At 35.9% G+C, this 22,302-nt stretch overlaps 1 protein-coding gene across 7 annotated transcripts in view; it reads left to right on the plus strand.

The window, feature by feature from the left end:
* FUT8 (fucosyltransferase 8) overlaps positions 1-22,302 on the plus strand; it is a 206,528-nt gene that overhangs the window by 16,390 nt on the left and 167,836 nt on the right. For all 7 annotated transcript variants that reach the window (XM_037503518.2, XM_054691117.1, XM_054691107.1 and 4 more), the window contains one exon: positions 15,606-15,701. The gene's annotated coding sequence lies outside the window, so the exon portion shown is untranslated. Of the gene's footprint in view, positions 1-15,605; positions 15,702-22,302 lie in introns of those variants that run through there.

Here is a 22,302-nt window from a genome sequence, read left to right on the forward strand (position 1 = left end):
CCTCTCCTCAAGACACTACAATTTTTTTTTTCTGCTGCCCCTGGACAATCTTTCCCTCTTCTTTTGAACTTTGTTTGTTCCTTTCGTGAAAGTATTTTTTGATACCATTTTTTTTTTTTTTCCATTTTGTTGTTCCTGCTCCTGCACTGGCTAATTTCCTAAACTTGTCAGTACTGCTGTCCAGACTTGATAAAGAGGCACATTTTTTTTTTATAAGTTTATGTCACCTCTTTTGGATGGGACACTTAACTGTCTTAAAGGTCTGCCTATTCTCCTGTTTAGTTAGGCAATTCAGTAATTTGTTCAGCAAATGTTTGTTTGTTGAGCAAGTATTATATGGCAGGCACTGTGTTAAGTCCTGGTTATGTGGTCAGTAACTGAAATGCTTGAAGAGAGGATATTTTAATTATTAGGTACTAAAGTTTTATTTATTCATTCTGTTTATAATTTCAAAGTTAAGCTTTCAAAACAGTGATATCCTAAATCATTTATTTTTTACCTAAGATACTGCCATAGACTGCTTTCGTGATTTGCTGTTTTTTTTTATTGAATAGCACAATTTACAAGGGAAGGCTGGATGCTTAGTTAATGCTTAATTCTTTACTTTTATGTACTAACTTTTGAGGTGTAGTATATTTGTTCCCTAAAAACCTTTGATGGTATTTTAGTTTTTTTTTTTTTTTTTTTTTTTTTAGGAGTATTAGCAACTTAGGAATTTAGACATATTTGGATTTTAAACCATTGTAATTAATATGGTTAATGAAGCTCAAATTGTCTCATCATTGACCAGTGGGGGCTTCTTTAATAAGTTTCTGAATCCATTTACATGAACCTAAGTAGTCTTTGATAGCTTTATTGCTACTGATATGACAAGTTGTTTCAGGCTTATTTTGTAAATGTTCTGCTGATTATGTGGAATCAGCTTTTTCCCAAAAATCTTTGACAGTGGATATTACTATATAATACAGTTAATGCTAATGGAAGAGAACCTCAACTGAGAGGTAAAACTGGTAAAGACAACTTTGATTTAGCTTAAAACAGCGCCAGGAGTATAACAGAAACCTAGTATTTTTTGAATGGATATTAGGATGTGAACATCTTTGATTTTCATCAGTTTTTCCTCTTTCCCCCCGCCCCCTGCACAATGCCTGGATCCTTGGTGCTTAGTAAATACTGTCAAGTGATTAAGGTCATGGTCTTTGATAGCATACCTTACTATATAACATATTAATTATGTGATGGTGAGGTGAGAAGTTACTGTACCAAACTTCTATTTCTCTTAACAGCGAATAAATTAATAAACTAGGATTATTGGTATGAGGTTTAAATAAAATAATTTGGCATCAATTAATAATAATCAGTCAGCATTGTCATTGGCACATGTTTAATGCTCAATACAATAAAGCAGTAATAGTACTGCTACTGGGTTTATGTATTTTTTTCAACTGGTTGTCTAATTATATTTTATTTAGTATCAGTGAAAAACCAAATACATGGAGTATGTGTCTATTAACTGGTGGATGAAAGCAGCCCAGTAGCAGTTTTGGTGACAAAAATTAATTAACTTGGCAGTATCGATTTTCTTTCTTGAATGTTTAGATAGTAGCTGCATGTATTAATAATTTAAGCCATTTTTAATAAGTTGCATGTATAAATAATGTTTACCAAATGGGTTTTATACTTTATAGTTTTATGCTTCTCAAGTAGAAATAGACAAAGTTATGTGTTTTGTACAGGACATTGTATTTATAATACAGTTAATCTTTGACTTACAAACACTCTAGATTTAAGTGCTCTGCTACATGGAATGGAAATTACCTAGAAAGTGAGTGATACCTATGTGCAGGAATAATGTCTTTTAGGTAATTGTTCAGATTTTCCAGCAGGCACTATTAATCTCCTTGACCCCAGATTTTGCTGCTGAATACCTGCTTCTCTACAAGGCTGCCGTGCTGCTGTGGGTGTCAGGGGCATTTCAGTTCTCACTGACAAACACAACTTGAAACTCTGAATCTCTCTCTCCTTCCCTCTCCCCTCACCCCATCTCAGGCTTCCCTATACTTGTAAATGGTAGCTCCATAGAGTGGATAAATTGCTATGTAAATATGGGCTGGCCTGGAAATAGAATTAGCATTGTCTTCATAAAAAGGGAAAATGCTTCCTAAGTTCTGAATAGATTTTGGAATAACCTGTTTGTTCATGGTGGTCTACCTGTTTTTATATATGAAGATCACATTGCTTGTTAGGTACCAAGCAAAAAATGTTCGGTACAGAGATTATATACTTGAGTTTGAGGTTAAACCATGTACTGAAGATAATTTACAGTTTTATGTAATTGAGACTGAATGATCGTTTTACTTATATTTTGCTAAAGAATGATTGAAGATTATAACTTTTGATTTGTGTAACTTGGTAGAAAAAACTGATTTTTTAAAAATAATTTTTTAATTGAGGTAACATTTGTTTATAATTCTGTATATGATTCAGAATTATAGGATCATACCGTTTCAGATTTATGTCATCACAACACACCCATCACCAAGGCACCCCATAACCCTTTACTATAGTCTGTGCTCTCTATCCTTTCTTGCCCCCCATGGGTAGACTCAGTTTTATAGTCAGATTTCTATGGTTTGAAAAGTTATGATTTTGGAGTCATATCTGAGTTCAAATTCTAGCCCCACTGTTTACTAACTGAATTTGTTTCCTCAACTGTAAAATGGCGGTAATAATTGCATGTGGTTGTGAGATTTTAAATGATTTAATAATAGCCCTCATAAAGTGCTTAGCCAAGGTACTTAGTACACATCAAGCACTCTATAGAATATAATTAGATTTTTAATTCCTTGCAGTTAGCATTTTAGCAACTTGATATGCATAAAAGTGAGTATTATACTGAGCTATAGTATAGAATTATGTTTTAAAAGGCATAATAGTAAAGAGGTGTGTGATAATAATGTTAATATTTTTTTGACTTAGATAAAAGATGGCTTATTTTAATTTTTCACATTTTAATAATGCTCATTAAAAGCATTTATTAAGTGCTTATATATTAGGGAAAGCTCAAGGGTCAAGAAAAAGCACTGATAAAATAATGTGCTATTTATTTTCAAATTATTTTATATAGTAATTCTTACTTTGGCAGTCAGTCTTATTTTATGGAGTTATTGACTGAATTTTTTATTTCCAGATAAAAAACAGTAAACTTTTTGAAGTGTGTATATTTTTCTAAAGTTCAAATGTAGTTTATCAATGGCCAGTACTCATCTGCAAAGTTATTTCAATGAAAGTGAAGTAGAAACCTTAGAATATAAATGAATTTGATAATTGTTCTTCTATGAACCTGATGACATAAGCACTTAAACTTTTTAAGTAGCCTAATATTTATAGTCTAGTTGCAGGTTAACAAGCAAAACGCAATTAAACAATAATGTTCCTGGCCTTTGACCGTGAAAATGGTCTCTGTTAATAAATGATTCCTTTAAGCAATGTTGTTTGTTAAGGCCATAGTAAGTGTAAGATACCTATTGAGAGAAAAATGAAAGAAAATTTCTTTTTTTTTAATTAAAGATTTATTTATTTATTTATACAAGCACTGGGTACAGTTAGAAGTGCTGGAGGGTGAGAGAATTCACCAGAGCCAGAGTGGAGAACAGAACAGGCAGACTGACGAAATACACTGCTGAGGGGAGCAGCGGGCGGCAGGAGAGGTCTGTGCACCATGTGGGACCCTCGCCGGCAGCCAGGGATCCAACAGGCGCTGCAGAGGCTGCCGGCAGCTTCACAACCCAGCGCTTAACCGCTGCGCCACCGGGGAGGCCCAAGAAAATTTCTTAATGGGTATCATATGCTTGAAATGTGTAACCTGGTCTGTGTGATATAGAGTTAGGTTATTGTTTCATTCTTTCCCAGCTTCTCTTATCCTTCGTTTCCTGGTCGCCTCACTTCCCTCTTTTCTTTCCCCTTCTTTTCCTCCTCTACCTGTTTTCCATTTCCTCCACTAATTTCTCTGAGATTTTTTTTCAACCAAAGAAACATTTCAGACATATTAGAAAGTCCAGTAAATATTCCAGCAGACAGTTCCCACTACCAATACTAACAAGATTTGTAAATATACTTTGAACATCGTGAAACTCTACAAATGTCTAAGATGGCGTTATTAAAGTGGAAACTATTTTATTAATGCAATGATTATACAAAACCCAGCTGATTTGGATTTTTTATGGTATATGAGTTTAAATATTTTCAGTGGTGTAGTTCATCAGCTCAGTTGTAGCCTCCACCCTTCCCAAAGACACCAGGTACATTTTCCATGGACTCATTTGCCTTGTAGCTCAGTCGTGTCCCAGAGATGGGAGGATGTTCTTCGCAGGATCGATATTGCTAAGTGGGTTGAGCAGTAGTATATCCAAATAGACTGATAGGAGTGGTTTTAGTATTGATCCTCTATTTTGTGCATTTGTTGTTTTGTATTTGTGAAGGTGTAGTTTCATGATCAATTTCTAGGAGTGGATTTGGATTGCAGGATTAGAATTTGAACGCTTATGTAATTTTGTTAGAGATTGCCAAATTCTTCCTTTTAGAATTTCGCCTGCTCCACAGTAATGTATGAGTGTGCCTGTTTCCCAGACCTTGCCATAAAATACATAGGTTTTGATTTTTGGCAAATGTGATAGTGAGAAATGATATCTTAGTGTGGTTTTAATTTGCTTTAATCTTGGTTAAATTGAGAACTTTCATTTATTTTTTAAAAGATTTATTTATTTATTTATTTATTTATTTATTTATTTATTTATTTATTTATTTATTTATATAAGCATTGGGTACAGTCAGAAGGGTGGGAGGGTGAGCGAATCCACCAGAGCCAGAACGGGGAACATAACAGGCAGACTGATGAAGTATACTGCTGAGGGGAGCAGTGGGCGTGGCAGGAGAGGTCTGCGTGCCATATGGGTGCCGGGGATCAAACCAGCGCTGCGGATGCTGCAGGCAGGCAGCCTTGCAGCCTAGCGCTCAACCGCTGTACCACTGGGGAGGCCCCTAAATTGAGAAATTTTAAATATGGACAGCAGAGTAATTTTTAGTGGGTCCATTTTGTTATATGTGAGCGTACTTAACCAGTTTATAGTCTGGAAACTTGATTTTATCCTCCTCTTATTAATAATATAAACTCTGTTCAACATCCTTCTAATGCATGTATGCGGAGTTATTTGCTTATATCCTTAGAAATATATACTTGTGGGGCTCAAAGGTGTGTTTATTTTTAAGGCTTTGTTAACTATACTGTTATCACAGCTTAGAAAATCAGTAATTTCCTAATATCATTTAATACATAGTCTAAATTCAAATTTCCCTGGTTGTCCCTGATCATCCCTTAGATCTGTGCTTTGTGGGGTGTTTTCCAGTACCAACAATCAGTTCTTTGATAATCCAAATACCAGCTTGGTGTCTTATAATTCAATTCAATTCTGATACTAACTACCCAGAATTAGTGTCAGACCTCACAGGCTTAAGAGCTCAGTCTTCAGATACAATAACTTGCTAGAATAATTTGCAGAATTCAGAAAAATGCTTAACTTGCACTTATTGACTTATTGTAAAGGGCACAACTGAGAAACTGCCGGATGGAAGAGATGCATAGGGCAGGTGTGAGAGGCAGGGGCCGCAGGGAGCTTCCATACCCTCTCTGGGGCATGCCACCGTCCCAATACTTTGATTTGTTCACCAACTCAGAAATTTATCAAATCTTTTTTGTTCAAGGGTTTTTGTGAAGCTTAATCATCAGCCACACTCTGCTTCCCACTCTTCTCCTTTGTGAAGGTCAGTGGAGTGGGATTATACATTCCAACCCTCCCTTGGGATTGAAAAGAAATATTTTAGCAAATGATTGAAGAGAAATTTGCTTCCAGAACTAGTTACTCAAATCATATGTCTAGATGAATTATTTATATTTACAGTGTTGTTGGGGAAGAGGGTATGTATGTTTAGTAGAAAGAAGTTAAAAAGTCAATTGAAAATAAAGAATTTAGTGACTCCTAGAAGGCTTTTAGTCCCAGAATTTTAAAGCTGGAAAAGACCTTTGCAGTTTATTCCAGTCTTACATTTATGAACGAGTAACTTGAAGTCTAGGGCAGTATTACCAAGTCATATAGTTGCTGGGACTAGACTCTAAGCCTCTTCATTTTTATCTCAGGATTCTTTCTCAGTGCCCGAATGTGTTCTTGAAAGTCACGATAACCCAGATTCTGGACTACTCATATCCTACTTAAAGTACAGCTGAGGCAATGCTACATATTTATACTGACTTTAAAAAAAGAAACAGTGATTTAAAAAAAGATGCAGTGATTAAAAAAATTACACAAGTGATTTACTCAACATCATAGAGATAATGTTGTTCCCTAAGACTCTCTATCATGTTGATTTTACCTTTGTATTTTATCCAGGTAAGAGAAGGGCTAGGTAGAAGATTTTAAACCCCATCTGCTTCCCCCCAACCCCTAAAAAAAAAAAAAAAGTCAGTTGTTATGAACTGTAGATTGGAAGCTAGAACTTGTGTGGGAAATCATAAAAATGCCAATGATGTTTGGGCCGGGCTAGGTACTGGGCTGATGGCATGGTGACAAAAGCTTCTGCCTTGGCCAAGTGGACACTAAAACCTGTAGAATGTGGGACAGAGGGACAGACTTGAAACCATCTTCAAATTCATACTGATCACAAGGGCTGTTCGCATCCCCTGGAGTGCTCCATTACTTGACAGCTATGTTTTGGTTAAGTCATAAATAATGAAATAAAATTTTTCTGACGTCTGCAAAAACATTTTTGTTTGCAGAGTACTCTCACTGATTGTATGTTATTTAATACTTGCAGTATCTTTGTGTCATGATTACAAAGGATGCTGGTGAACAGAAATGTTAAATACTTCCATGTGTCAAGGGCAATGTGCTTGAAACCACTAAATATATGTAAAGATGAATAGGTGAATATACCCTCATGGTGTGCACACAGTCTTGTGGGAATGACGGGGGAAAAAATGGAAAAAGATTGAGAGAGTCAAAAACTATTTCCCATGGGAATTTGAAAGGAATGATGGTATTTTAACTGATGGAAGTTGTAGTGTTTTGCCTTCTGATTTCAGAATAGCTGAGAGGATAATAACTATAAAAGGACCTTAACTGTAATAGATAATTGATATAATTTTCCTTTCTAATTTTTCAGAGATCTTATTTTAGGTGATTTAACATAGCTTATCTGTCAAATTTATAAATTAAGAGTGACAGAAGTCACTTGAATTTGTTTTAGTGATTTTTTTAAAAGATTTATTTATTTTTATACAAGAGCTAGGGTACAGGCCAGAGGTGTAGGAGGGTGAGAGGATCCACCAGAGACAGAGCGGGGAGCAGAACAGGCAGACTGACCGAAATACATTGCTGAGGGGAGCAGCGGTCGCGACAGGAGAGGTCTGCTGCGCCATGTGGGACTCTCCCCGGCCCCGGGCTGCAGAGGCTGCAGGCAGCTTGACAGTGCTGTGCTCAAGCCGCTGCGCCATCGGGGAGGCCTGTTTTAGTGATTTTTGTCATAGAAGTCTGGTTTGGGAAGAAGGAACAAAAAAGGGAATTGATTTTGTAATGTCAGACAAACTCATAACTTTCGGACAAATTTACCTAGACCAATATTAATAAAAATTTTCATGGGTCATATTACTTGGTAAGAAACTAGATAAAATGTATTAGAATAAATTTGATTCAGTGGTAGTGTCTGTTGGTAGTGTAGACAACTTCAGGAGAGGAGGAGGAGAGGAGTTAGGATTTCACTTCTAATTGAGGGTTTAATTTTGATTTAAAGTAATGTCACTTTTCAAATCATATAAGAAACAAGTGCTTATCAATAAATATGAGTTTAACAGTCATATAATAATGAATTAATTTTTGTTGAAATAGTAGATAAAACAGATTTCTCAGCTTTTCATTTTTCCTAAAATTCATTTTCTTCTTCATTTAACCCAAAATACTTTCCCTCCCCCCTTAATATTGCCTACTTTACTGAATTTTGCTTGCCATTATTGAAGGAATCTTAGAAGGAACATTTTCCTTTTGATAGGCCGGATTCATTGGTACATAATTTCAGCAAGGGAAGGAGAAAGAAGTATAACATAATGAGTATATTCTTCTCCATTAGGACTTATTTTCTCCATCATGTTTTCTTCTGTTGTTGCATAGTGAAAGACACTTTTTGCTTTTTAAATCTAAATCAGCAGCTGGATGCCCCATGCTAAATAGAGGTTGACAGATTTATGACAGTAAAATTATTTATATTAAGCAGCCTGTGGGCTGTCCCCAATTCTATCAGCTGCCACTTCAATCTGGGAGTCTCATCTAGATTAATACTACTTTCCCAGTTGGATCACCTCCATTTTTGAAGCCCAACTTTTGGGGAACCAGGAATAGTGTTCAGCTCTGAGTCTTCAGCACTGAGTTATTTTACCTTTTACATTTAAATGTGTTGCAGCCTTCATTCCCTAGAGGTGTTATTATAAACATCTAGTATCTCTTTTCTCTTTGAAATGACCAATTTAATCCCTGATAGACTTTCTTTTTATTACCCGTTAAACATGTATTGTTTTCTCACTAGTTTTTTTTTTCTTCCCCAAGTGTGGTGATTGTGTGTGTGTGTGTAGTTTTTTATAAAAGGAAGTATTTTTCTTTAATGATTAGAATCAATGGGCCATGGTCTGTTTTTCTTTTCCCACCCAGAGTATGTTCTTTAGCTCATTCTTCTTACTTTCTAACTAACATTGTGGATAAAAATGACTGTATTCAACATCAGAGATTGAAAATAAAACCTGTGATACCTAAACTCCTTTTTTGTACTACTTTGTGTAAAAATCTTCTAAAGGATTTGTTGTTCCTTATTTTTATCATGGGGAGAATTTACGATAAGTAGATATCACATTTCCTCCTAAATGAATTATTTCCTCTGTATGTTTGATTTGAACATATATGATATTGTATGTCATACATTTGGTTGTATATTCCTAAGTATATTTCTTTGAGAGCAATCTTTCCTAAAATTAGTTTTTCCTTATATTGATATTTTATTATTTATTTATTTATTTTTAAAGATTTATTTTATTTATTTATACAAGCACTGGGTACAGTCAGAAGCACGGGAGGGTGAAAGAATTCACCAGAGCCAGAGCGGGGAGCAGAGCAGGCAGAAGGACCGAAGCACACTGCTGAGGGGAGCAGCGGGCGGCAGGAGAGGTCTGCGCGCCATGTGGGACCCTCCTCCGGTGGCCGGGGAGCAGCTGGGGATCGAACCGGCGCTGCAGAGGCAGCGGGCAGCTTCGCAACCCAGCGTTCAACCGCTGCGCCACCGGGGAGGCCCGATATTTTATTATTTTTGATTATTGGGTGCTGCTTATTCTTTGTACTCAGATGGTATTTGCCTATTTCACTTTCATGGTTAATATTCTTTTTCTACCACATTATTATTATGCATTTGTTACATGCTTCAGGATAACTTACTAACGTATCAGTGATGTTAATTGAATACATCTAATTTTTGGAACGTTTCAGCATTCAGTGGTCTCACAAAATTAATTCAGTTTGTAGTCCCTCTTTGAAATAATGTTCCAGCCAAGAAGGGCTAGGAGGGATTGGTATCCTTCCTCAGACAACAAGGTGGACAAAATACATGAAACAATGATTCTTAAGATATTTGCCATCGGGCAACAGAAGGTATTAATCCCTAAACAGTGGAAAACAAATTAGGAGCCCTATGATTGCTCTATCTTGGAGCGCCCAGGAGGAGCCTGCAGATATTTCTGAGTTAAGAATGTGAAGCTGGAGGCTGGGGAGCTAAAGCAGATAGAGTTCAGAGGGCATAGTACCAGAGAAGAGAGAGTGGGAAGAGAATTGCAGATCTGCAGAGATGCCTTTGAACATTTTTTCATATACCTGTTGGTCATTTGCATTTCCACGTTGGAGAAGTTTCTTTTTAGCTCTTCTGCCCATTTTTTTGACTGGATTATTTAATTTGTTTTTTTTAGTCTCATCAGCTCTTTGTCGATTTTTGTCATCAGTCCTTTATCATTAGTGTTGCATGCAATCGGTGGGATGTCTCTTTGTTTTGGTTACTGTCTCTTTTGCTGTGCAGAAGCTCTTTAATTTGATATAGTCCCAGCTGTTTATCTTTGCCTTTACTATCACTGCTTTGGGTGATGTGTCTTTAAAGATGTTACGGAGGTGTATGTCATGTAGTGTTTCACCTATATTTCCTTCTATACATTTTATGGTTTCAGGTCTTATGTCTAGTTCTTTAATCCATTTTGAGATGGTTTTTGTGCATGATGTGAGGTAGTATTCAAGCTTCATTCTTTTGCATGTAGTGACCCAGTTTTCCCAGCATCATTTATTGAACAAACTTTCTTTGCTCCATTGCATATTCTTTGCTTCTTTGTCAAAGATTAGTTGACCGTAAATCAGTGGGTTTATTTCTGAATTTTCTATTCAGTTCCATTGGTCCGTGTGTCTGTTCTTGTTCCAATACTATGCAGTTTTGATGATTATGGCTTTGTAGTATAGTTTGAAGCCTGGGAGTGTGATACTTCCATTCCCTTTTGTTTTTTAGGAGAGCTTTGGCTATTTGGGTTTTTGGTGGCTCCATATGAATTTCATCAATATCTGTTCTATTTCTTTGAAGAATGTCATTGAAATTTTTATTGGAATAGCATTGAATCTGTAAATTGCTTTTGGTAAATTTGCATTTTGATGATGTTAATTCTTCCAATCCATGAGCAGGGGATGTCTTTCCATTTCTTTGTGTCTTCTCTTTCTTTTAACAGTGTTTTATAGTTTTCTTTGTATAGGTCCTTTACCTCTTTTGTTAGGTTTATTTCTAAGCATTTGATTTTTTTTTTGTTTCAATAATAGAAGGGATGGTTTTCTTGATTTCTTCTTCTTCAGATCTATTGTTTGTGTATAGGAAGGCTACTGATTTTTGTGTGTTGATTTTGTATCCTGCTACTTTACTAAACTGATTGATTAGTTTGGTTAGTTTTTCTGTGGAGTTTTTGGGGTTCTTTATTTATATTATCATATCATCTGCAAATAGTGATAGTTTAACTTCTTCCTTCCCTATATGGATTCCTTGTATGTCTTTCTTTTGTCTTATTGCTCTGGCAAGGACTTCCAGTATTATATTGAAAAGCAGTGGTGAGAGTGGACATCCTTGTCTTGTTTCAGATCTTAATGGAAATGCTTTTAACTTTTCACCATTGAGAATGATATTGACTACGGGCTTGTCATATATGGCCTTTATGATGTTGAGGTATGTTCCTTGTATCCCGAGAGTTTCAAGGGCCTTTATCATAAATGGGTGTTGTACTTTGTTGAACGCTTTCTCAGCATCTATTGATATTATCATATGGCTTATATATTTTTTTGTTGATGTGTTGGATTACAGTAATTGATTTTCGGATGTTGAACCACCCTTGTGTCCCTGGAATAAATCCTACTTGGTCGTGGTATGAATTATCTTATGGATACATTGTTGGATTCTGTTAGCTAAAATTTTATTGAGGATTTTTGCATTAGTGTTCATTAGAGAGATTGGCCTGTAGTTTTCTTTTTTTGTGTTGTCCTTGTTCGGTTTTGGTATTAGTGTAATGTTGGCTTCATAGAAGTGTTTTGTATTAAATCCCTTCCTTTTCAATTTTTTGAAAGTGTTTGTGAAGAATAGGCACAAGTTCCCTTCTGAGTGTTTGGTGGAATTCATTTGTAAATCCATCTGGTCCCTCGTTTTTGTTTTTGGGGAGGGTTTTAATCACCATTTCAGTTTCACTGCTTGTAATTGGTCTGTTTAGGTGTTTGTTTCTTCTTTATCTAGCTTTGGGTGATTGTAAAGTTGTAGGAATTTTTTCCATCTCTTCTAGATTGTTGAACTTGTTTGCCTGTAACTGTTCATAGTCGTTTCTGATTATTATTTTGATTTCTGCAGTGTCTGTTGAGATTTCTCCTCTTTCATTTGTGATCCTATTTATTTGTGCTTTCTCCCACTTTTCCTTTGTGAGGCTGGCTAGGGGTTTGTATATTTTATTTATTTTTTCGAAGAACCAACTTTTGGTTTCATTGATCTTTTGGACTGTTTTTTTTTTTTTAGTTTCTATTTCATTTATTTCTGCTTTGATTTTTATTATTTCCTTTCATCTACTGGTTTTAGGGTTTTTTTGTTGTTCTTTTTCTAGTTCTTTGAGCTGTGAGATTAGGTTGTTTCTTTGAGTTCTTTTTTGTTTCTTGATGTGAGCCTGTATTGCTATATATTTTCTTCTTATTACTGGTTTTGCTGCATCCCGTACATTTAGGAAATTGGTGTCCTCCTTATCATTCAACTCAAAGTATTTTTTAATTTCTTCTTTGATCTTCTCGTTAGTCCAGTGGTCTTCCAGTAGTGTGGGTTTCAATCTCCATGAGGTAGGAGGGTTCCTTGCATTTTTTTTTATGGTTTATTTCTAGTTTGATGCCTTCATGGTTAGAGAAGATGGTTGGTATGATTTCAGTCTTGGTGTATCTGTTGATGTTTGTCTCGTGTTCCAGCATGTGATTGATCCTGGAGAATGATCCGTGTGTGCTTGAGAAAAATGTGTACTCAGATTTTTTTGGGTTTAGTGTTCTATAGATGTCTGTTAAACCCAAGAGGTCTAGATCCTTGTTTAGAGCTTTAGTGTCCTTACTTATTTTTTTTGTCTAGTTGATCTATCCATTGTTGATAGTGGTGTGTTGAAGTCTCCTACGTATGTATTTTCTCTGATGCCTGTTTTCAGAGATGATAATAGTTGTCTGATGTATTTTGGTGTTCCTTCATTTGGTAAGTATATGTTAATGTGTGTTATGTCTTCTTGACGTATTGTCCCCTTGATCATAATGTAGTGACCATCTGGGTCTCTTTTTACCTTTTTGAGTTCGAAATATGTTTTATCTGATATAAGTATAGCTGTTCCTGCCTTCTTCTTTGGTCCATTTGCTGGTAGGATTGTTTTCCATCCTTTAGTTTCAGTCTGTTTTTATATTTTGTAGTTAAATGTGTTTCCTGGAGACAGCAAAAGGTTGGGTTTTGTTTCTTAATCCAGCCTGCCACCTTGTGTCTTTTTATTGAGGAGTTTAGTCCATTTACATTTACAGTTAATATTGATACGTTAGCATCTGTATTTGCCATTTTGTTTGTCTTTTGTTTTTCTATTTTTTGTCTTGTTTCATTCTTATTCATCCCTCTGTTGGATTTGATTTTAGGACTCCTTGTAGTATTTTTTAGAGTGGGGGTATAGTCGTAATGAAATTCTGGAGTTTTCGTTTGTCTGGGAAGGTCCTTATTTCTTCATAGAGGAAGGAGAGCTTTGCGGGATAGAGTATTCTTGGTTGGCATCTGTTTTCTTGGAGTCTGTTGACTATGTCCCTCCACTCTCTCCTTGCCCATAGTGTTTCTTCAGAGAAGTCTGATGTCAGCCTGAATGGTTTTCCTTTGTAGTATCTGTTTCTTCCCTCTTACCAGCTTCGTTATTTTTTTCCTTGTCTTAGATTCTTGGGAGCTTTACTATTATGTGTCTTGCTGTATTTTTCCTTTCATCATGGAAGTTTGGTGTTCTTCTTGCTTCTTGTATATGTATTTTCAGCTTCTTCTTCACGTTTGGGAAGTTCTCTTCAATTATTTCCTTGAATATTTTCTCTGTTCCTGTGTCTCTCTCCTCTCCTTCTGGAATTCCTATAACTCTTATATTTCCTTTCCTCATGCAGTCAGTTCCAAAATCTTTCTTCATTCTTTTTCCTTCATACTTCTCTTTCCTTTTCTGTTTTGGTTTATTTTTATTTCTGTGTCTTCGAGAGTACTTCTTCGTTCTTCCATTTCATCTATTCTGCTTTCATTGCTTTTCCCAGAGTTCATTAGCTCCTCCATTAATCCTTTGATCTCCTGCATTTCTTTCACTTCCCTTTTTAAAGACTCAATTTCATTCTTCTGATTGCTGATTATTTTTCCCATGTCATTTTTGACTTCTTTCAGTTTTTTAATCATGGCGATTTTAAATTCTCTATCGGGAAGGCTCAGAAGTTTTTCCAAGTCACTGTTGGCTGCAGTCTTATGGTTGATTTTCTTTTTGTGGTGTGTCCTTTCCCTGAGGACTTGCTTGGTTGCTTGTTGTTTTTCTTTTCCCTGCTGCTTGTTTTCTGATTTGTCCTATGCATTGGGACATTGTGTTGCTGGTACTGGCCGGCATCTCTTTGGTGATGTCGGACGCGCTGACAGTTTTGGTGAGGTTCGGATGTGAACCTCCCTGTCTCAAAGATGGTGCACCTGGAGGATGCTCCCCTGTGCCTGTGGTCTGACCTGGCAGCGGCTGAATCCCCCTCTGGGCTCTGTCTCATGGCAGTCATGGGGGCCGGGCTCCTGCCTGGTTTCAGCTCACCTCTGATTGTGGGGACAGCCCTTTCTCAGTTCCACACAGTTTTGGTGAGATCCAGACGCGAACCTCCTGTCTCAAAATTGGCTCTCTAATTTAGAATAAAAAATAGTTGGATGGCTTCTGTGGTGGGAGAGTTGGAATTGGGTGATGATGTTTCTTTATTGGTTCTAATTACCAAAAATTGGTTTCAGTGGGCTTTGCTGTTATTGGAGAAAGACTGCTTTTCACAATTAATAATAATGGCAATTTGAGAATAATTTCACATTGTAACAAGAGTAAAATGATTGGCAGAAAGATGTGTTTCTATAGAATGTATATACTAAGAATATTCTTAGGTATTTGTTCTTAGTGACTTGCACATAGTACTCAGTGAGCATTTGATGTATGAATTTGTATTAAAATCATTTCACTTGTGGGTCAATTGTAATGTTAAATGTGGTACTGGTTGTTGGAGCCCTACCACCAAAAGAAGTAGGAGATGTGGCCCCGAATTGGATGACTACATGAGATAGTAATATATATAAAGTGGCAGAATTTGAAAATATTAATGTTGTACAGAATGATTATATCCGTTCTCTGAGAAGGTGGAAGGATATCATTGATTGACAAAGAGGGTAAAGGAGAAAAAAGTTCTTGTTTTGAAAAGAAGGAATGATGAATTGCTGGGTGACAGCTGAGAATCACAAAGTTGTTCTGTGGAAAGCAAGCAAATTTAATTGGAGTGCAATGAAGTTGTGTTGAAGATAGTCAGAAATTAGGTTGTAAAACTAATTGGAATCTGGGGGATGTAGAAGCTTTTAGTGTTAGTCTGAAAAGAGGACATTTCTGATTGCCCAATATGTTAAAAGACATAGTAATATTTTGTGTTCAAGCAAATTCCAAGCAAGTTTTTTATGTGTTGACTTAACTTAAGAAGAGTTATGAAGCAAATTAAGACACTGAGTATTACTGCAACTGAGTATAATTGGCAAAATGGAAGTCTGTTTCTTACTGGGATTTGAAAAGCACTGCTTGCAGAATAAGTGAATATACAAAACTTTTACATATTATTACTGGCTTCATAAGGGAAAATAAAAGTGATTTTTAAAAAACAGTAATAATGCTCACTGAAATTTGAGTAGGGATGAATTTCATATATTTTTCTTGATTCTAGGCTACTGCTTTTGCTAAGAGGACACAGATGACTCTGATGTTGTCTTCATTCAAGAAAAAGTGCTCTATTGTCTATTGACTAATTGAACAAATTCAGGTTAGTACATTGTGGATGGCACTTTCTTGTTCCAGTTATATGTTAATATTTTGAGAAATGGATAATTTTGTGTATAAAGTTATATATGTATGTACCAGTGAAGCGGAAAGGCCAAGTCAGTCTAGACTCCATTAGTTTATTGGTTCACATTTTGTCACTTTCTACTATGTACAATCTGCAATGAATGAAATGAAAAATACTTTACTTTCTATTTAACTTTATACTTTAAAGGACTAGATAAAACAAGCTGTGGCTGAGTATGATACGTTGTACTTTTGGTATTGTTATATGGCATGTCTGATGATGAAAAGCTTGCCTTAAAAAATTTTGGCATCTTTAAGTGAGTTTTAAAGGTTTCATTCTTGTTTACAAGTCATACATTAAAATGATTACTTGTTTTTAGTGCTCAATCTGTGAGCTTTGCCAGACATATATTCATCCCTATAATCTTCTAAATAACACTCATGTTGCCTCCTTGTTAGCTTTTCCCTCCACCTAACCCCTAGTAACCACTGATCTGTTATTTGTTCCTATAGTTTACCTTGTCCAATATATCAATTAAATGGAATAATTTAGTAAGTAATTTTAAAAATATGACTTCATTTAGCATTATACACTGGGAGTCATCCATGTCATGTGTGCTGGTAGTTCATCTTTTTTTTTTTTTGTTGCTGAATAGTTCTAATATATGTATATACCAAATTGGTTTACCCTTTTAGCAGCTAATGGACATTTGGGGGAGTTACGGATTTTAGTGATTACTATAGTCACACATTTATTTGTTGTTCTTTTTTTGTTATGATAAAATAACAAAAAATAACTAATAACCCAATAATGCCTAAAGCAACATGATAATAATAGTAGGGGATATCAGTGGATATATATTCCAGACAGAAAATAAACAGGGAATAATGGCCTTATATGAAGTATTGGATCAGACCAGAAGTAATAGTAGACATACGCAGAACTTTCCATCCAAAAAGAAATGAATACACATTTTTCTCAAGTGCACATGGAACTCAAGGATAGAAAAGTTGCTAGGACACAAAATAAGCCTCAATAAATATATGAAGATTGAAAACATACCATGTATCTTTTCTGATCACAATGGCATAAACTGGAAATCAGCCATACAAAAAATAAACAACAAGCAAAACCCAAGAAACCCCAAACATGTAGAGAGTAAACAAAATGCTTCTGAATAACTCTTCTGTCATTAAAGAACTCAAAGGGGAAACAAAAAATTACCTGGAAACCAATGAAAAAAATGAAGATATAAGTTACTGGATCCTATGGGATATAGCAAAAGCTTATAAGAGGGAAGTTCATAGAAATATAGGCTCACATCAATAAACAAGTCTCAAATAAACAATCTATCTTATAACTGAAGGAACCAGAAAAAGAAGAATAAATAAAACCAAAAGTAGTAGAAGGAAGAAAATAATAAAAATTGGAGCAGAGATAAATGAAATAGAAGCCAAAAAGACAATATAAAAGGTCAGTGAAACCAAGAGCTAGTTTTTTTGAAAGAATAAGCAAAATTGGTAAAACCTTACAACAAATACTGCAGAAACACAAAGGATCATAAGGGACTACTGTGAACATCTATATGCAAACAAATTGGACAACCTAGAGGAAATGGACTAATTTTTAGAATCATACAGCTTTTCAAGACTAAACTAGGATGAAATAGCTTGAATAGACCAGTCACAGGCACAGGAAACAAAACAATAATAAAAAGTCTTCCTAAGAACAAATACCAGGACCAGATGGCAATGCTAGTGAATTCTACCAAATTTCAAAGAAAAGCAAATACCTGTCCTCAAACTCTGCAAAAAAATTTGAAGAGAGCCAAGCCTTCCAAACACATATCAAGACCATTATTACCTTGATCCCAAGATTAGACAAGGAAAGCACAGAAAAAGAAACTCTGATGAACATAGATGGAAAAATCTTTAGCAAAATCTTTGCGAATCGAATCCAGGAATACATTTAGAAAATTGTACTTCATGAATAAAGGGGATTCATTTTAAGGATGAAAGGATAGTTCAACATGCAAGTCAATCAATTTTGTTCACCAGATCAACAGAGAGATAGATTAAAATCATATGATCATATCAGTAGATGCTGGAAAATAATTTGATAAGATTCAATACCTATTTATGATTAATAAAAAACTCAATAAATTGGGAATAAGAGGAACATATTTCAACATAATAAAGGCCACATATAATAGACTCACAGCTCATATACTCACTGGTGAAAAACTGAAAGCCTCTCCCCCAAAATGAGAAACAAGATGAGGATGTTCACTCTTGCCACTGGTATTCAGTCCTACAGATCCTAAAGACGTCACCAATTCTAAAGATGTCACCAAAAACACCCACTGAAAATATTAATACAGTAAAGTGACAGGATACAAAATCGGTAAACAAAAATCTGATGCATTTCTGTATGCAAAGAATGAATTAGACGAAAGAGAAATTAAGAAAACTGTCCTATTTACAATCTTACCAGTAAGGATGAAATACCTGAGAGTAGGGGCCTCCCTGGTGGTGGGGTTAAAATGCAACCTGTGAAGCTATCCGTAGCCACTGCGGCATGAGTTCAATCCCTGGCCAAGTGCAGCAGACCTCTCCTGACTTGTCCGCTGCTCTCCTCAGCAGTGTATTTCAGTCAGTCTGCCTGTTCTGTTCCCCACTCTGTCTCTGGTGAATCCTCTCACAAACCCATACCTCTGGACTATACCCCAGCTCTTGTATGCATAAATAAATAAATCTTTTTTTTTTTTTTTTAAAAGAAATACCTGAGAGTAAACTTAGCAAAGGAGGTGAATGCCCATTATTGCCCTAATGGATAAGTAAATTATGGTATATGTACTCGATAGAACATTACTTAGCTGTTAGGAAAGAATAAATTGTGCTTTTGGGGACAATATGGATGGAATTTAAGGTTGAAATATAGAGGGATGGAGATAGCTAGTCTCTTTTCTTTAGTTGGTTAGAGTCTAACCGATTAGGCTATCTTAAAATAGTCTCCCTTTCAGGCAGGCCTTTTAAGAGCACAGTGTTCTGGGCATTTTTCAAAATGGTTATTTTTCTTCACTCCCTGATAGAAGCAGGAAGGAATTTTTTCCCCCACATTTTTATATTGAGAACCTGTGAGAGTTCTTAGAGGCAAAACTCAAGAAGTGTGGATATCCCTCAAAGACTGAGTCCCTTACACTTGTTCATTCTAAGCTAATCCACACTGAGCTTCCAACAACCTGTCAATTACTGTTGATAGTGTTCCTAGTGATTCTGACTCCAGCTGAGAGCTTATGTGCCTGGGCTTTGCTTCTCACTGCTGTCAGTTTTCTGTACCTGCTTGTGTGTCTCCCAGTTTTCAAGGTGGCAGTTTGTTTCTGACCTGAACTCTCTGATGGATCTAAGAAGTGTTGATTTTCATTATTTAAAGCTATTTTCCTTGTGAGGACAAAGTGATAAGTTCCAAGCTCTTTATGTGTTGCACTTGGCTGAAGACTATTTTTGATAATTTTGTATTGGTAAAGATTTGGTATAATATTTTTTTGCCAGATCTAGCAATATTGGAATTTGATTTCTAATATTGGAAATTAAATCAAACTTGGAATTTGATTTCCTTCTGGCATCAGGTTTGTACATTTTTAGGTACTGTATTCTAGTTTATAAGTATGAGTAAAGAACTTTCCCAGAAGGAAATTGATCTTAGGACTAATTCTTGTTATTGTTGAGATGATTCATTTTTAGCTTATTTATTGTTCTGTTTCAAAGTGTAAGTTTGAAGGCAACATCAACCCTAGTTTCCTATGTTGATAGTCAAAGTTTCATTTTTATACTCTTTTTTAAAAAAAATATTTATTTTTGTAGAAGAACTGGGGTGTAGTTCAGGGGTGTGGGGAGTGAGAGGATTCACCAGAGATAGAGTGGGGAGCAGAACAGGCACATTTATTGAAGTACACTGCTAAGGGGAGCAGTGGATGAGACAGGAGAGGTCTGCTGTGCTGTTTGTGGGTTAGCTTTCTGGCTGGGGATTGAACTCAGGCCATAGTAGTGATAGTGCTGAGACAGCCCCTAGGTCATCAGGGAGGCCCCCATTTTTTTATACTCTTATACAAGAATTGCTTTATTTTATTTTAGTCCCTTTGGGAGTAAGATGATGGCAAGTTTCACTGATTGCATTTTGATAACTATACTGATGATGCTGAGGATTGTTGTTAGAACCTGTGCTGAAGGCCCTCCCTGGTGGCACTGTACTATGAAGCAATCCGCAGCCTCTGCAGCACAAGTTTGATCCTCGGCCGGCCAGGGAGCAACCCAGATGGCAAGGCAGACCTCTCCTGGCTCGCCTGCTGCTCCCCTCAGCAGTGTATTTCAGTCATTCTGCCTATTCTGTTCTCCACTCTGTCTCTGGTGGGTCCTCTCACCCCCCACATCTCTGGCCTGTACCCCAGCTCTTGTATGCATGAATAACTAAATCTTTAAAAAATAAAAATAAAAAAAAAGACCAAACAACCTGTGCTGATAGTTTGGATTTATGGAACCAATTAATTGGATGACTTATTTATATTGTGCGTATTAATATTTTTATGAGCAGAGAATGTGTAATGTTAATCCTTATATTTTCTGTGATGTGGTAGAAAACTTAAGGTACATCATGAATTTGGAACTTAGGTATCTTAGTAGAAGCATAAAAAGATATTGTAAATTGTGTGTAAAATGTAGATTTGTTTATTTTGTTCAGACAGAAAAAATTCTTTATATTAAAAAAAAATTTAGACAACTTTTTGTTAAAATAAGGGAATCGACTAGTTTAATGTGACTGTAGTTACCATGCTTATCATATTTCTTTCTGTTCTTCCCCTCTTCTGTCTCCTAGACTTGGCCTGCCTTTTCTCCAACAAATTTAAAAGTATTGATAGATCTAGTAGAATTTTCTGCCTGATAATGCAGTGAGTCCTCATTTACCATCCTTGATAGGTTCGTGGAACCTGTGGCTTCAAACGAAACTATAATCCAATCGGTTTTAACACAGGCTAATTCATATAACAAGAGTTATGTTCCTATGGCATATTTCTGGTCACAGAGACATCACCAGGCTTCTAAATAAAGTCCCCTAATACATAATAATAAATATTGAAATAAAAGTGAACTATACAGACATTTAAGAAAGATTAATAAAAAACATGTAAGGTAGTTATTTACCCAAGTTTTGGTGAACCAGTGAGTGACAACACTTGTGGTAATCATGGTGGTGGTATGGGAATAGAGGCTTACTCTGTCTGCGTACTGATTCTGATTGCTGAAGGGTGTGAGGAAGCAGCTTGGTCACTATCATCACAGAGGATGATGGGGAGACTTGCAAGAAATCCCTGAGGATTTGCAAGAAATCCTGGTGTTGCTTCAGCATGAATGTCGCTGTGCTGTAAGTTCTTGATTAGCTGGAATTTAAAAAATAGACGTGTTCAGTGTTTGTTATTGTGCATGTTTTTTCTGCTTTTTTTATAACTAATTCCCTATAGTGTTTGTATCTAGTCAGTATTATCCCGTTTATTTTTAAACTTCTTTTTGTGGATTAAAAATTTTTTTTGGTAAAAAAAACTGACAACTGGAAAGCCTCAGAAAAATCTCTACTTGTTAAGATTTATGGTAGTTTTGCATTCTCAGTTTCATCATTTTCCTCTTTAGCATGTTGTTGTTCAATTTGCATGAGGTCCTTGTTAGATAATTGTTCAACAGGTAATTTGAGTAACTTTACTACAGCATTAAATCCATCCTATTGTGCCAGCCCAAGAACCTCCTGATGAACTTTTTGTAATGGCTGCTCAAAACCAGGGAAGTCTGCAATGCATTCTGGATAGATTTTATGTCAGACAAGATTTATTATGATTGTTTTCACTTCTGCTATGCCACCCTTTTTTATTTGTCAGCCAATAATAGGAGGATTGTCAGTAGCATTCATAATATGGTAATCATGCCCAAATTCCCTTATAGTGGGTTTAACTTCACCATCTAAGGCTTAATTATTTGCTTAAAGATGCACCATAAATAGGCTTTGAATGTAGCTGGTTGTGTTTGGAGGCAGAAAAGTTACTTGAACTTTTATCATTTCTGTCTGTGAGGTTCTCCAGGTTAGGTGGGTGACATGGAGCTTTGTCCAGAAGAAAAGCTTTACTTTCCAAGATTCTAAGACTGATAATATTCTTTGATGATTGGGCTGAAAGAAGTAAGTCATTGTTGGAACATTGTTTTGGTGACCCACCCTTTTTTATGTGACTGCCAAATTATAGGAAGATGAGGTTTAGGAAGAGCCTTTCATAGCTCTTGGTGTCTTACAATGATAAACAGCCAAGTGGCTTGACCTGCAGATCTTCTGCAGCGATACAACCAAATTGGAGAGTCATTTGATCTTTGGCAGACTTGAATTCAAGTGCTGTTTTTCCCTTTTTGAAAATGTAAGTTCATTTTGGCGCTCGTTACCAAAAACGTATCTTACCCATGCTAGTAAGGCACTGTATTGTGTATCCTCTTTTGTCAATAATTTTTTTTTTTCCAGTGAAGTTGGGTAAGCACCTGAAGCTTCT

This window comes from Talpa occidentalis, unplaced genomic scaffold, assembly GCF_014898055.3.
Source record: "Talpa occidentalis isolate TD23 unplaced genomic scaffold, MPIMG_talOcc4v2.1 talOcc4.11, whole genome shotgun sequence".
Classification (NCBI taxonomy): domain Eukaryota; kingdom Metazoa; phylum Chordata; class Mammalia; order Eulipotyphla; family Talpidae; genus Talpa; species Talpa occidentalis.